Source organism: Sminthopsis crassicaudata, chromosome 1 (assembly GCF_048593235.1).
Source record: "Sminthopsis crassicaudata isolate SCR6 chromosome 1, ASM4859323v1, whole genome shotgun sequence".
NCBI classification, from domain to species: Eukaryota; Metazoa; Chordata; class Mammalia; order Dasyuromorphia; family Dasyuridae; genus Sminthopsis; species Sminthopsis crassicaudata.
In genome coordinates this window covers 368,180,452-368,190,587 of record NC_133617.1, presented here as the reverse complement: position 1 = coordinate 368,190,587, position 10,136 = coordinate 368,180,452, and positions in this window count along the sequence as shown.

Genomic DNA, 10,136 nt, shown 5'->3' with positions numbered 1-10,136 from the left:
AATTGAACAGTTGGAAACTAATGACTTTATGAGAAACAAAAACACATAATTAAAAAAAATAGGAAAAAATAGAAAAGAATGTGAAATATCTCATTGGAAAAACAACTGACTTGAAAAATAGATCCTGGAGAGATAATTAAAAATTATTGGTCTACCTGAAAGTCATGATTAAAAAAAAATAAAAAAGCCTAGACATCATCTTTCAAGAAATTATCAAGGAAAACTGTCCTGATATTCTAGAACCAGAGGGTAAATTAGAAATAGAAAGAATCCACTTATCACTTCCCAAAGAGATCCCAAGATGAAAACTCTCAGGAATATTATAGCCAAATTTCAGAACTACCAGGTCAAGAAGAAAATATTCCAAGTATCCATTTAAAAAAAAATCAAGTATAGTGGAGCCACAGTCAGGATAACACAAGATTTAGCAGTTTCTATATTAAAGAATCAGAGAGTTTGGAATATAATATTCCAGAGAGCAAAGGAGTTAGGATTATAATCAAAAATCATCTATCGAGCAAAACTGAGTATAATCTTTCAAGGGAAAAGGTGGTTATTCGATTAAATAGAGGGCTTTTGAGCATTCATGATAGACCAAAGTTGAATAGAAAATTTAATTTTTAAATATAGAACTCAGGAGAAGCATAAGGAAGTAAGGAAATCATTAGGACTTAATAATATAGGTTATTCTGTTTATGATACTTCTAACTCATAAGAACTTTTCTATTATTAGGGTAGTTACACACACATACACACACGGCATCATTGTAATTTAAATATAAAGGAATTATATCTAAAATTTTAAATTAAGGAGTGAGAGGAATAAACTAGAAGAAAAGGAAAGGGGGCATATGGAATGATGTAAATTAACTGACACAAAAAAGGCAAGAAAAAGCTTTTATAGTGGAGGGAAAGGGTTAGTTCAGTGAACAAACCATACTCATCAGAATTGGTTCAAAGAGGAAATGCCATGCATTCTTAATGTGGGTATAGAAATCTATCCTACCCTGCAGGAAAATAAGAGGAGAAGGGGATATGAAAAGGGGGGAAGGTGATAGAAGAGAGGGCATATTGGGGGAGGGGTGGTCAGAAGAAATATATTTTTCAGGAGGTACAAGGTGAAAAGAGAGAATAGAACGAACAGGGGAAATACAATTGGCAATGGTAATTGTGAAAGTCTTCTGAAGCAAGTTTCTCAGATGAAGGTCTTATTTCTCAAATACATAGGGAACTGAGTCAAATTTATTAAAAAAAAAAAAGGAGCTATTCCTCAACTGATAAATGATCAAAAGATATGATTTATGCCCAAAGGTCTATAAAATCTTGCATACCCTTTAACCTAACAATACCACTGTTAGGGATATATCCCAAAGAGATTTAAAATTTTTTAAAAAGGGAAAAGGACCTATATATACCAAAAATGTTTATAATAGCTCTTTTCTCAAGGAAAAATTGGAAATTGAGGGGATGCTCATCAATTGGTGAATAGCTGAATAAACTGGAATGTGATTATGATGAATATATTGATGAACAATAGTATTTGTTCTATAAGAAATGATGAGCAGGATGTTCTCAGAAAAACCTTAAAAGTCCTCCATGAGCTCATACAAAATGAAATGTACTATGTACAAAGTAATAGCAATGCTGTGGAATGATCAGCTGTGAATGACTGCTATTCTCACTAATACAAGGATCCAAGCCTACTCTAAAGGAAAAAAAAATATTATCCATATCCAAAGAAGAACTGATTTGTCTAACACAGATTGAAGCATATTTTTTTTAATTTTATTTTTTTTGAGGGTTTTTTTTTGGGAGGGAAGAGAATCTTATGGTTTTTTTTTTTTTTCACAACATAACTTGTTATAGAAATGTTTTGTATAACTTCACATGTGCCTTCTCAATGGGGAGTAGGATGGGGAGGGAAGGGAGAGAACCTGGAACTTAAAGCTTTAAAAACAATTGCAAAAAATGTTTTACATGTTAACTGGTAGAATAAAATATATTAAACATGCAAAAAAAAAAAAACTCAGCTGTATTTCCTTTCACGTTGAATAGAGAAAGCCAAGAGGTACAAGACTTTAAAAAGTTTAGGAACTTATGTTTTAATACCTATGATGTACCAGGAACTGTACTAAGCACTTTACAAATATTATTTTATTTGATCTTCACAACAACTCTGAAGTAGGTACTGTTAATATCCCCATTTGACAGATGGGGAATCTGAGGCAAACAGGTTAAGTGTGCCCAGGGTCACACAGCTAGTATCTGAGCTAGATTTGAATTCAGGTTTTCCTGACTTCAGACCCAGTGCTCTATTCTACCTAGTTGCTATAGAACAGGCTTAGAGACTGTTCTCCAGCAATGAGTTTTTTCTATATTTATTAGGGACCATATAAGATTCCTTGGTAAATGCAACCACAAAACCTACTAATTAATTGTGATGTTAACTGGAGATTGTATGCTGTTCACTACTATTCCAGTTCATTGCAATTCTGAAACTCAGTGGAAGTGCCACAGAAGAATGACCTGTTCAGTTAATACTTAAGACTCTAGTCTTGAACTCTTCCCAGAAAAGAGACATACTTGGGAGCCAACTCCCTTCTCATTGGACCTGAACTATCTGGATAACTCATAGTAATGGCAGAAGATAAAGTTTATGCATTTTCTTCCCCATTTTGTGATTTACCATTCCTCTGCTAATGCTCCAGCTTCAGGGGCCATGATGCTGGTACTGTTCAGGAATTTCTTGTCTCTCTAGAAAGGTGAATGGGCTCTCAAATTCATTCTTGTGTGGGGCAGTCTGAAGCTCCTGCAGCGCAGAAACTCTCCTCTTCTCTCACTGGAAGGCTAGATCCCAGGATCCTGATGCCTAAGAAATCTTTCTTCCTCTTGGCTGAAAGTGTGACTTTACTATTGTTTCTCCAGAGCAGGGGCCTGGCATTCATTGTACACCAATAGAGTAAGGATCCAGGAACTCAAAGCTCCAGTATTACCCTGGCTGCTGTCATCTCTTGGGCTCAGTCATGGGGAGGGTGGGGAAGGGAAGAGAGTGGTATGGCAATGTGCTGGCCTATTTCCCCCACCTCCAAAAAATTTTGGTCCACTCTCAGTGGAGAAGGGTCTTGCAGATCTAGGCTAAGAAGAGGAAAAAAAAGGTAAATAGACTAGAGTCTGCTTAAAATCTGCTTTTTATAGATTTAGCAAAAAGGGGGGGGTAATTTCCTCTAAACCAACCAATTAATCCTCAATCAAGTCCAGGTCAATCAATTAAACCCTCACAGATGAGACTTAAGTGAATATTCATTTTTCAGTGAAGTGTTAAAGGGTGTGCCCTAATCTTTTTTTTTTTTTTTCCAAATCAAATATATTTAATTAAATTAGAATACCAATATTAAATAACAAAGAATGAAACAAAGAGCACTCATTCCAAATCATAGGCATCACCAAATGCCTCCTTTGGGTGCTAGTCTTTCATCAACCCCCTTGTTTCTCCAAAGAAGTTGGAAAGGGATTTATCATTTAACTACAATGCCCTAATCTTTTCAAGATTGTCAGTAAGAATGTCTCTATCACCCACAGAAAGATGAAAAGGCACAGACAAAAGTTCATAGCCTCATAAGTTCCTAAAATTGATTTGAGACCTTTATATATAATTATCACTGTACTAGTATGAATAGTAATAGGCAGTGTGGTATGGTAGGAGTCCTGAATTTGCAGACCAAAGGACTTGAGTTCAGATTCAGACTCTGCCATTTACTATCTGGGTGACCGTAGGAAAATAATTTCTGTGGCCATCAGTTTCTGCATCTGCAAAATGAAATAGTTAAACATGGTATTAAGTTCCCTTCTAGCTCTGAGTATTTCTATGATCATTACTGATGTAACTTCCTCCCCCATTTTTTTCTTATTTAATATATTTTTATTATTTACAATTAGCACTAGTGTTGACATTTTTTCCATTTCTCTTTCTGTCTCTCTCTCATACACAGAGTATGTATATGTATAATAATATATTAGTAACATAATTATTTTATCACATGAAATAGTTAATATATATAATATATAATGACTATTAATGAAGAAATATAAATATTTTATAAAAGACAAAGCTATGAAGTCAAATTGCCTAATAGCTAAAGTCCTTTACCTTTGTCCTTTCCCTTTTCTAATTCAGTGCTAAGATTTCTAGTGTTCCATCCCATATATTCCCACTTTTCCAGTTGTCTCCATTGCTTTCTCACTTGAAGATCTCTTGAACAACATGCCCATCTGCTTCTTCCTGCTGGTCCCCTATGATATGAAGACAGTACTTGTATTGGGAGTAGGAATGAGGAAACTTGGAAAAGAGGAGGACTCTGTCCTACTGCAACTGTTTGGGAAGCTGGCTATTTTCAAAGGTACATAATGTTGTAGGGTTGGCAGCTGAACAAAAATCTCATTTCAGCTCATTTCATTCAATCTCATAGAACCCAGCTGCAAAAGCAGCTTTACATGTCTCCAGGAAGTAAATCTTATAGAAAAAGGTCAAGGGCATCAGGAATGACCATGAAGAGGGAACAAAGAGGATCCTTGCATGATTTGAATCATTTGGTATACATATGTGAGTTTGAGGGTAGTTATATATATAATGTATATGTTTATGTGTACATTAGGATTGTGAAATGTATGTATTTTAAATATATATTTCTTTGTGCCTATAAATGTGTAAAATACATGAGTGCATAAACTCACTAAGTCTTCCACTTTCTAGCTTCAACTTGGCTTTACAGCTTTATTTCAAGTTACTTCTCAGAGACTTTACTTTCAAGCCAAATAATGTGTCATTTTATCTCTAGCCATCCAAAGCCATCCTTTTACAAACAGGCCATTCTCGGTGGAATGAAATATATTTGCTCATCATTCTCCACCTTATAGAATCTTCTTTCTTTAAGTCACTTAACGGTTCAGTGACTTAAATGTCTGAAGCTGGATTTGAACTCAGGTCCTCCTGATTTCAGTTGTAGTGCCCTATCTATTACACTATTTAGCTGCCTCTCCTTATAGAATCTTTATACCCTCCATGATACCTTCTCTGATCATCTTCATTGTTAGTATTTCTTTCTCTCCTCAAATTTACTTATCATGTTGTATTCTGTTGGTAGAATATTAGTTTTTTGGAGACCAAAAATTATTTTGGTTTTTGTTTTGTGTCTCATTTGTTTTTTTGTGTACAATGCCTAGTATATAGTAGGTACTTTGTGATTTATTAATTTATTGAATCAAATCTTCTTATGTGTATGCACATACTCACAAGCAAATGTGTGTATATATGTTCGGATATATGTTCTTAGGTAATTTTGTATGTATTTCTATGCATACCTGGTTTGTAAATCTTAGAGCACTAAAGAAATGTGAACTATTGTTCCAAACTCTGACTGGTCCCTGGTGTTTTGGCCAGGTTTTTTTTTTTTCCTGTTTTGGTGCCTCAACCTGGGTCTTATGATTTCTCACCTTTCCTACTCATCTCAGCACTGAAGAACATGTTTAATGAGGATCTCATGTGCAGTGTATGTGAGAGTTGAATTGTTGACTCATTTGCTTCACAGGATAAGGTTTCCATGTCCCTTTTGGTGCCCATGCTGCTGATTGCATTTGTTAGCAAATGACATAAGGTTGGCATTTGTCTTCTGCTTAGTAAACATTCCAGGGAAGCTGAGATAAATATTAGCGACTATTAGAAGATGTTCACAAAATTATGAAAGTACCAACTGCTCCTGGTAGGAATAGGAACATGTAGGGACATGATGCCCTGCAGGCAGATCTGGTTGTAGTTCTTGGAGGCAATACCCTTTAAAACAGGACAGCTTGTTGGGAACTTGCCTAATAATTGGAGAAGGGGATCAAGAGATCCAGGTTCAATTAAGAAGCCATCTGATTATGCTATTAAATGCAGGGGGAAAATCAATATCTCCTCCCTTTTACTTATCCTCATAGAAGGAAAGGAGAGTAAAAAATCTCAGAAAAGTTGAGCAGTTAGTGGGGAACTGCTCCATCCCCCAAGATGGAAGCATCAGGTAAAGCTCAACATTTGAGTAAGGAGTTTCCTGAGGGGGTCTCTCTGAATCTCTCTTAGTTTTCTCATAAACAAAATGATGGTATAGTTGAAGTTCTCACCTGGAGCAATGCATTGTTAAAAGCATTGGGTCTGAAGTCAGAGAAATTTTGGTTACAGTCCTGCTACCAGTTTGATCTTCTTTTCTCTGGACTTTAGTTTCCTCCTCTGTAAATTGGGGGAGTTGGATTGAGGGATTTCTAAAGGTTTTTCCAGTTCTAATTCAATGACCCCATATTCCCTATCTATTTTACAGGGTCATTGTTAAGATTCAATGCAATAATGTATGTGAAATATATATAAAGCCATATGTGAATTTGTTTTAACTGTTATATTTTTGGTATGATTTTTTGTGAACTTAGTGATCTCTTACATGGTTGTTAAATGATGATGTTTGTGTGGCAGCGACTGAGGTCATTTCTCCTGCTGAGATCTGGTTTTGTGGTGGCAAAGAGAAAGGGCAATAATAAATTTCCCTACTCAAGACTTTAGCCAATACATCAGAATCAGCCCAATTTATAAGCAGAATCAGTGCTTAAATCTATTACACGGTTTCAGGGTGGTGCAGCATCAGTCCCTACTTTAACCTTCCTAATGGCTCCCTCATAACTTGGTGCCTGAATACCCACCATTATACATAAATTCTTTTGGATTAAGCATCTGTTGTTCAGTTGTTTTTCAATCATGTCCAACTTTTTGTGAACTCTTTTGGAATTTTCTAGGCAAAGATACTTGAGTAGTTTGCCATTTCCTTCTCCAGTTCATTTTACAGATGAGGAAACTAAGGCAAACAGGGTTAAGTGACTTGCCCAGAATCACCCAGCTTGTAAGTGTCTAGGATTATATTTGAACTCAGGAAGATAAATTTTCCTGACCTGTGATCCAGTGCTTTATCCACTGAACCATTTAGCTGCCCTAATGCTATCTGTGGAGTTGTGTTTTTGGAGAATTTTGTGAGAAGGAAGCTGGAACAGAAAATTGAAAACAGATTAAGTCAAATGGTACAGTTTCCCTTCTCTTCCTTTCTGAGACTTTGGTGGGCTTCTCCTGCTATATGGAGCCATAAGGTTATTGAAGTATCAAATTGCCATAAGTCAAGAATTAGGGTTAATGAAAAAAATTCAAGGAAATCCCTATTCAAATATTGAGTTAAACCTGATGCTTCTATTTTGGGTGGAAGAACAGTTCCCCATTGACTGCTCAACTTCTCTGAGATTTTTGACTCTTCTAACATGAAGATAAGTTAAAGGGAGGAGAAATTGATTCTCCCTCTGCATTTAACAGCCTGATCCATTGGCTTCTTTCAATCTCAAAGCACTTTTCTCCCCATTGCTCACTTTGACGAGCTCACTTTATGCTCACTTTACTTTCATGTAAAAGGGAGAAAAACTTTATTCCTCCTTTTATATAAAAGAAAATATAGTGGCCGCCAATCCTTTTCCAAATGATAAATGCTGATAAAGGTAGATTGCAGCAACATGCTGGAGCCAGCTTAAACTGGCTCCCAAGAGAGCTGGTTATTAAATGTTCAGTATGAGCATTTACACCTTAGAAATTGGCAAATGCTATAAATCAGAGGTTGACTTATTATTTTGTGGATTGTCCAGACCTTAAAAGTTATGGGAAAAAATGCTTACTGCAGATTAAATTTAGTATCTCATGCATTACATTTTCTGACCTTCTCTTCTACTTCAAGAGCCAATTGTTAAACATTTATCATCATTCCACTAGATTTAGGAAAGTTTCTTTCTGTGTAAAGAAGGGAGAAAAACACTTGATTCATTAAAATTGAATTACAAGAGTAGCAACAGTAGATAGTGATTCCATTCTGGGGTTACAGATTCAATGAAGACATAATGAAAGACACAATGTACCTTGTACAAGAACATCTTTTTGAAAAAAGAAGGCCCAAATAATTTCTTGTAATATTATATCCAGATTCTACTTTTGGGGAGTCTGATGATTCTTATATTGTCTTTCCTTAATCTATTTTCAGATCAGTTATTTTCTGAGATGATTCTCTTCTGTTTTTCCTAGTTTTATTATTTCTTGGTATCTTATAATGTCTTTTGGTTTCTTGCCCAATTCTAGTTTTCAAGAAGTTTTTTTTTTCTTCTTTAAGATTAGGTATCTCTTTTTCCAATTGGATAGCTTTCCCTCCAATATTTTTTTTCCTTTTCTTTCCTAATTTTTCCTTGATAGCTCTTACTTGATTTTTAAATCCCTTTTAAGTTCTTCCAAGAGCTCCTGTTGGGTGCATGACCATTTCACATTACTCTTTGGGGTAGGATTGATTTTCAATACCTTGGTATTTTCCTCTAAATATGAACCTGGAGTTTTTTCTATGTCTACTTTATATTTGAAGGGAATAGCTAGTTATATATGGTAGATTTGCAGTTCTGAGTACAGTAATCTTTTTTTAAAAATTGTATTGTGTTTTGGAAATGCTTGTTTTTTTTTCCCCATGAATTGAAAATAAAATAATTTTTTTAAAAAAGAAAAAGGAGATCGTAAAGTAGAGAGAGCGGGTAGGTGGCACAGTGGACAGAGCTCTGTCCACTTCATGAATTCAAATCTTGCCTCACACATTTCCTAGCTGTGTGACCCTGGACCAATTACTTACCCTATTTGCCTGTTTTCTAAAATGAGCGGGAGAAGCAAATGGCAAACCACTCCAATATCTCTACCAAGAAAATCCAAAAGAATGTTACCTAATAATGCAATACAGGTTGGCAAAGATTCAAAATAGGAGATATATAGAATGTTTATTATAAAGCTAAATGAGGTCTTTGACAGAAACCCATGTCTCTGAAGTGGGACTGACAAGGAATGAGGGAAGCAGAAGAAATGATTAAAATCAATGTTATTAACTTGTTGGTCAGACAGACCCTGCTTTTTTGTTCTAAAGAGTTTGAATTTGGGGCTGAGAATCCTCTGTTGGAGAGAAGATGGTTGACTAAGACTCTGCAGTAAATAAGACAAGGAAATCCAAGCTTTCGGCTGGTTTAACATACAAGTCTCAGCCTTTCCTAAAAGAGTTTGACGTAGCAAAGAAAAACCTATGGGCTTTAAGTTAAAGGAGCTCAGTTTCACCAGCTCTCTTGAAGAGATAGCCAAGAATTTCAACTAAACCAGAAATAAACTAGTCTACAGTTTAAACTCTACAGTAGTAGCATAGCAGCAACTAATAATAGCTAGCATTTATATAATGCCTACTATGTGTCAAGTGCTGTGCTAAGCACTTTTCTGTTATTATCTTATTTAGTTCTCATAACATCTCTGAGAATAGGTGTTATTATGGTCTCCAGTTTACAGTTGTGGAAACTGAGGCAAATAGAGGCTTAATGACTTGACCAAGATTACATAGCTAGTAAGTATTTGAGGCTGAATTTGAATTCAGGCCTTTCTGATTCCAGCCTCAGTACAGTTTAACTCCCTCTTTTGCTTTATTCCCTTTTATTTGCTCTACAATTTAGCTAGACTGACCTTCTTGTTAACTACTTTTTATCTCTCACCATACCATCTTAATTGAGTATATCCTGCTTTGAGGATGCTCTTCCCCCTCATTTCTGCCTCATAAAATCCTTGTTTGAATCAAAATTTAATTTAAATCCCATCTTCTGCAGAAGGCTTTCCCCAGGCTTGTCAGCTCCTAGTGTCTTCCCTCCCCCTTCCCAGATCAGCTTCTATCTACACTATATCTAGTATGTAGCTGATGACATTCCTGCTCTCTCCTGCCATACAATGTAAACTTAAGGTCTATGACTGTTTCTATCTTCCTATATATCTCCAGAATTTAGCACAATACATAGCACAAAATAGATACTCAACAAATACATGTTGACTGATTGTTATAATGGAAAACATTGTTTTGGGAGTTGGAACACAAGTATTGTAGTCCTAGCTCTTACATTTACTAGTGTGACCTTGGGTAAATAATTTAATCTGTCCAGTCCTCAGTTTCCTTACTTATTAAAAGAAGATAATACTACTTTTGCTACCTACTTCACAGGGTTGTTATAAAGATCACCTGAGGTGATTATGA